This window comes from Amblyraja radiata, chromosome 15 (assembly GCF_010909765.2).
Source record: "Amblyraja radiata isolate CabotCenter1 chromosome 15, sAmbRad1.1.pri, whole genome shotgun sequence".
Classification (NCBI taxonomy): domain Eukaryota; kingdom Metazoa; phylum Chordata; class Chondrichthyes; order Rajiformes; family Rajidae; genus Amblyraja; species Amblyraja radiata.
In genome coordinates this window covers 59234085-59241020 of record NC_045970.1, presented here as the reverse complement: position 1 = coordinate 59241020, position 6936 = coordinate 59234085, and positions in this window count along the sequence as shown.

Here is a 6936-nt window from a genome sequence, read left to right as displayed (position 1 = left end):
TTGGTGCGAACTGGAAGCCCGCTCTTGCCCTCCTTCACCCTCTATATCAGCTCTCGTATATATGTATCCTCTCTTCCAACCAAGATGTCATTGTTTATCAAAAATCATGTTGTGCTTAATACTTTAAAGATTTGGTATCAATTGAGGAAACATTTCAAATCTGTAGATGCATCTGTAGCTGCGTCTCATTAAGATGCATTATGTAATGCCTCAGTCCCACTTAGGAAACCTGAACGGAAACCTCTGGAGACTTTCCGTGCGGTTCAAGGAGGTTGCAGGTGGTTACCGGAGGTTGCAGGTTTGTGGAAGCAGGTAGGGAGACTGACAAAAACTCCGGGAACCTCCGGGAACCGCACGGAAACCTTGGGTGGGGCGCAAAGTCCAGAGGTCTCCGTTCAGGTTTCCTAAGTGGGACAGGGACATTACAATTACCTGTTTCCTCCATCCCATTTGGATTCCATTTTTTTTCGGTATGGCATAACAAAGGTATACTATGTTTGCTTGATCGGTTTTCAAATGGTATTATTAACAGCGTTACCAATTTATCTTCTTTGTATGGATTACCAGAAAATCATTTTTTTTAGATACTTCCCAGTTAGACACTTTGTTTCTAAATGTTTTTCTAAATTTCACTCTTCACTTACTCGACAAATATGGGATAGTTTGATTACTTTCAAGATACAACAAAGAGGGATTGTTTCAGAGATGTATAACCGCATTCTGGATCTTTGCGGTCAGTCCAACTCTAAAACAAGGGCTGCTTGGTCGGAAGAACTGGGACTTCAACTTACTGAGGATGTAACGGGTATAGCTTGGACCCAATAGCAGCACAGAGTAGAAACACAGGAATGGATACACCGTACTCACACAGAGGCTCAGGATTGAGCGAGGGTTCCGAAGAGGGCCAGGCAGGAGACGTAGTCCGGGTAGCGGAAGGTCCGGTAACCAGGAGATCCAACACACGATGCAAACAAACCAGCGAGGGACAGACGAAAGGAGAGTCGATGCCAGGCAGGAAGTCGAGGAGCCGTTGCAGGGATACACCAACAGCCCAGGAGAGAGGCAGACATAAACCAGGAGGTACGGGACGAAGGCCGTGGTCGGAGACAGAAGGCTGAGGTGATATCCGGGAAGACGACAGGACGGAATTGTCAGGGGCAAGCAGGTTCGAATCCGTGTAGGCAGTCGGGAAATCGCTGGAGAGTCTTGCATGAATGCTGAGAACAATCTGCTACTGTGTGAACGGTGAGGAGAGTCTATATACCGGGTTAATAGGTGATCAGAGGCAACTGAGTGCAACAGGTGAGGAGAGTTGGGCTGATGAGAGGGGAGTGGCAGGCAGGCAGGTGAGGAGAAGGAGGGACCGGGGGAAAAGTACCGGGAGGTGAAGTGGATGAGAATGAGGAGAGGGCAGACTGTGACAGAGGAGTGGTGGGATAACGTTGTGGGTGGGCTGTGTACTGTTACGTCTTGCGCTCGTCCTGCACTCATTCAGTTTAAGGTGATACACGGGGTCCATTTTTCTAAATCAAGACTGTTTGGGATTTATCCAGAGGTGGAGGATAAATGTGACAGACGTTCGGGCCCACACTGTCATCTGAGCCATTTGTTTTTCATTTGTCCACGATTACATAACGTTTGGTTCGGCTACTTTAATATAATGTCTCCTGTATGGGAATACCTCTACAGCCCTGTCCATTGATTGCAATATTTGGGGCCCGGATGAGTCAGGTTGATTAAACTCTGTGCAAAAATAATATATTAATTTTACATCTTTAGTAGCCAGACGTCGCCTACTCCTAGAGTGGAAATCTCCTAACCCGCCCTCTATGTCACAGTGGCTCCAAGATGTGCTGTTTTTCCTTAAACTTTAAAACAGTAAATATACATTGAGGTGATGAATTTATAATTTTTCTCACAAACGGCAACTTTTTTTATCATACTTTATAGACATGCAGGTTCTGCCAGACTGAGGGCTGGTTTGTTAAATTTGGTTATGTGTAGGTGCACTCTTCATTCTTTAAAAAAAATATATTTTTATTAGAAGCAAACATATTATAAAGTATGTTTACTTATTATAGTAAAAAAATCTTTTCATATACATCAATCATACATTATTAAAATGTTCAATTGTCGATTAATTCTGCTTCTGGTGTTTTTTTTATATAGATATAAAGAGAGAGAAAGAGAGAAAATAGAGTTACAAATATCAAAAAACAGAAAAGGTGGAATGAATTACTTATAATACGTCATTGGAGATAGGTTCGTAGATTATAAGCACTCTTCATTCTTAATTAGCATGGTGGGATGGGTGGGGTGCGTGACTGTTTGCATTATATATAATTTTATTTTTTTAACCATTTTTAAAATTTATTTCTATTTATTTTATGTTTCTGTCTATTTTTGTATTTTTCTTTTGTGTATTATTTGAGTATTTCTTATTAACGTGTCTTTTTTTCATTTTTGTGTTGATTTATTTAAAATTTAAACATTAAAAAACACACAAAAAACAACCGGCGCCATCTGAGCCGGCAGCAGCTGTAAACAGGAGAAACGTTTTTGTGTGGGGACCGCCGCGGTTTCTCTCAGTGTGCGTATATGTCGCGCAATAATACACCGCCGTGTCGGCGGGTTCGATGCCCTCGATGATGAACTGGCCGCGCTTGGCAGCTGGTGAGAAATCGAATTTAAAACGACCATTAATCCCTCTCCCAGCCGCTCTTCGACTGATTACCATTTCTAGTCCTTGTCCACGTTTCTGTCGGTACCACTGCATGGAATAAATGTATTTCTCGTAGCTGCAATTGATCCGAGTCGACTCTCCATTCTGGACAACAATGGCGGGCGGAATCTGCCATACTCCGTCCGAAAGACAACGACCTGAGGGAAATACATAAAAATGCGGTCGCGTAAGATTGCACAACTAAATATGCGACCGTGTATTATTTGTGAACAGTTCTGGCACTTACGTATCAGCAACGCGAGGAGGATGGAAAATAGATTCTGCTGCATTGAGGAAAACATCTAGAGAATTGTGTTCAGAAGCAAATGACGCACCCTCGCTTCAGAGAACACCTACTGAATGAAGGTGGTAACAGTCGCCGATGACAGGAAACAGAAGCGGAAGTGTATATCACGTGGGGTTCACATCTTTGTACCGGAAGAAGAAAGGAAGTGCCGGAGAGTGGGCTGTGGGAGAGCTGGGAAACATAGACACATAGAATACGGGATATAGAAGAGACGCTGCTGAGAGCCGCATGCATAGCCGAACAGTGAAACCCCAGGTACACAAACCTGGCAAGAAGGTCCTGCTCACTCATGGTGCGTAACCGGAACCTCACCTTTCGATAAAACTGACTGGGCTAGGCATGCGGAGCTCCTATCAGCGAAGTGGCCCATCACGGTGGAGCAACTGGAAGAGAATGGCCACAGCGCAAGAAACACAGCGCTAAAACAGGAAGGCAGATTAGAAACATAGATAGAAACATAGAAATTAGGTGCAGGAGTAGGCCATTCGGCCCTTCGAGCCTGCACCGCCATTCAATATGATCATGGCTGATCATCCAACTCAGTATCCCGTACCTGCCTTCTCTCCATACCCTCTGATCCCCTTAGCCACAAGGGCCACATCTAACTCCCTCTTAAATATAGCCAATGAACTGGCCTCGACTACCCTCTGTAGCAGAGAGTTCCAGAGATTCACCACTCTCTGTGTGAAAAAAGTTCTTCTCATCGGTTTTAAAGGATTTCCCCCTTATCCTTAAGCTGTGACCACTTGTCCTGGACTTCCCCAACAGCGGGAGCAATCTTCCTGCATCTAGCCTGTCCAACCCCTTAAGAATTTTGTAAGTTTCTATAAGATCCCCTCTCAATCTCCTAAATTCTAGAGAGTATAAACCAAGTCTATCCAGTCTTTCTTCATAAGACAGTCCTGACATCCCAGAAATCAGTCTGGTGAACCTTCTCTGCACTCCCTCTATGGCAATAATGTCCTTCCTCAGATTTGGAGATCAAAACTGTACGCAATACTCCAGGTGTGGTCTCACCAAGACCCTGTACAACTGCAGTAGAACCTCCCTGCTCCTATACTCAAATCCTTTTGCTATGAAAGCCAACATACCATTCGCTTTCTTCACTGCCTGCTGCACCTGCATGTCCACTTTCAAAGACTGGTGTATCATGACACCGAGATCTCGCTGCATCTCCCCTTTTCCTAGTCGGCCACCATTTAGATAATAGTCTGCTTTCCTGTTTTTGCCACCAAAATGGATAACCTCACATTTATCCACATTATACTGCATCTGCCAAACATTTGCCCACTCACCCAGCCTATCCAAGTCACCTTGCAGTCTCCTAGCATCCTCCTCACAGCTAACACTGCCCCCCAGCTTAGTGTCATCCGCAAACTTGGAGATATTGCCTTCAATTCCCAAATCCAGATCATTAATATATATTGTAAATAGCTGGGGTCCCAGCACTGAGCCTTGCGGTACCCCACTAGTCACTGCCTGCCATTGTGAAAAGGACCCGTTTACTCCTTCTCTTTGCTTTCTGTTTGCCACCCAGTTGTCTATCCACATCAATACTGAACCCCCAATGCCGTGTGCTTTAAGTTTGTATACTAATCTCTTATGTGGGACCTTGTCGAAAGCCTTCTGGAAGTCCAGATACACCACATCCACTGGTTCTCCCCTATCCACGCTACTAGTTACATCCTCGAAAAATTATATAAGATTCGTCAGACATGATTTACCTTTTGTAAATCCATGCTGACTTTGTCCAATGATTTCACCACTTTCCAAATGTGCTGCTATCCCATCTTTAATAACTGACTCTAGCAGTTTCCCCACTACCGATGTTAGACTAACTGGTCTGTAATTCACCGTTTTCTCTCTCCCTCCCTTCTTAAAAAGTGGGGTTACGTTTGCTACCCGCCAATCCTCAGGAACTACTCCAGAATCTAAAGAGTTTTGAAAGATTATTACTAATGCATCCACTATTTCTGGAGCTACTTCCTTAAGTACTCTGGGATGCAGCCTATCTGGCCCTGGGGATTTATCGGCCTTTAATCCATTCAATTTACCCAACACCACTTCCCGGCTAACCTGGATTTCACTCAATTCCTCCAACTCCTTTGACCCGCGGTCCCCTGCTATTTCCGGCAGATTATTTATGTCTTCCTTAGTGAAGACGGAACCAACGTAGTTATTCAATTGGTCCGCCATATCCTTGTTCCCCATGATCGACTCACCTGTTTCTGACTGCAAGGGACCTACATTTGTTTTAACTAATCTCTTTCTTTTCACATATCGATAAAAACTTTTGCAGTCAGTTTTTATGTTCCCTGCCAGTTCTCTTTCATCATCTATTTTTCCTTTCCTAATTAAGCCCTTTGTCCTCCTCTCCTGGTCTCTGAATTTCTCCCAGTCCTCCGGTATGCTGCTTTTTCTGGCTAACTTGTTCGCATCTTCCTTCGCTTTGATACTATCCCTGATTTCCCTTGTTATCCACGGATGCACTACCTTCCCTGATTTATTCTTTTGCCAAACTGGGATGAACAATTTTTGTAGTTCATCCATGCAGTCTTTAAATGTCTTCCATTCCATATCCACCGTCAACCCTTTTAGAATTAATTGCCAGTCAATCTTGGCCAATTCACGTCTCATACCCTCAAAGTTACCTTTCTTTAAGTTCAGAACCATTGTTTCTGAATTAACAATGTCACTCTCCATCCTAATGAAGAACTCAACCATATTATGGTCACTCTTGCCCAAGGGGGCACGTACAACAAGACTGCTAACTAACCTTCCTCATTACTCAATACCCAGTCTAAAATAGCCTGCTCTCTCGTTGGTTCCTCCACATGTTGATTTAGATAACTATCCCGCATACATTCCAAGAAATCCTCTTCCTCAGCACCCCTGCCAATTTGATTCACCCAATCTATATGTAGATTGAAGTCACCCATTATAACGGTTTTGCCTTTATCGCACGCATTTCCAATTTCCTGTTTGATACCATCTCCAACTTCACTACTACTGTTAGATGGCCTGTACACAACACCCACCAGCGTTTTCTGCCCCTTAGTGTTTCGCAGCTCTACCCATACCGATTCCACATCCTCCAAACTAATGTCCTTCCTTTCCATTGCGTTAATCTCCTCTCTAATCAGCAACGCTACCCCACCCCATTTTCCTTTCTCTCTATCCCTCCTAAATATTGAATATCCCTGGATGTTCAGCTCCCAGCCTTGGTCACCCTGGAGCCATGTCTCCGTGATCCCAATTATATCATAGTCATTAATAGATATCTGCACATTCAACTCATCCACCTTATTCCGAATGCTCCTTGCATTGAGACACAAAGCCTTCAGGCTTGTTTTTACAACACTCTTACCCCTTATACAATTATGTTGAAAAGTGGCCCTTTCTGATTTTTGCCCTTGTTTTGTCTGCCTGCCACCTTTACTTTTCACCTTGCTACCTATTGCTTCTACCCTCATTTTACACCCCTCTGTCTCTACGCTCACACATTTAAGAAACCCTTTCCCTTTAACTCCATCTACCACTATCCCATTCGACACCCCACCCCTCCTATTCAGTTTAAAACCACCCGTGTAGCAGAGGCAAACCTGCCTGCCAGAATGCTGGTCCCACACCTGTTAAGATGCAATTCGTCCCTTTTGTACAGTTCCCCCTTACCCCAAAACAGATCCCAGTGATCTAAGAATCTAAATCCCTGCCCCGTGCACCAGTTCATCAGCTACACGTTCAGGTCCCGTATCTCCCTGTTCCTGCTCTCGCCAGCACGAGGAACTGGAAGCAAACCGGAGATAACAACCATGGAGGTCCTGCTTTTCAGCATTTTTCCGAGCTCTCTAAAGTCACGCTGCAGAATATTCATCCCCTTCTTTCCGACATCGTTTGTGCCGACATG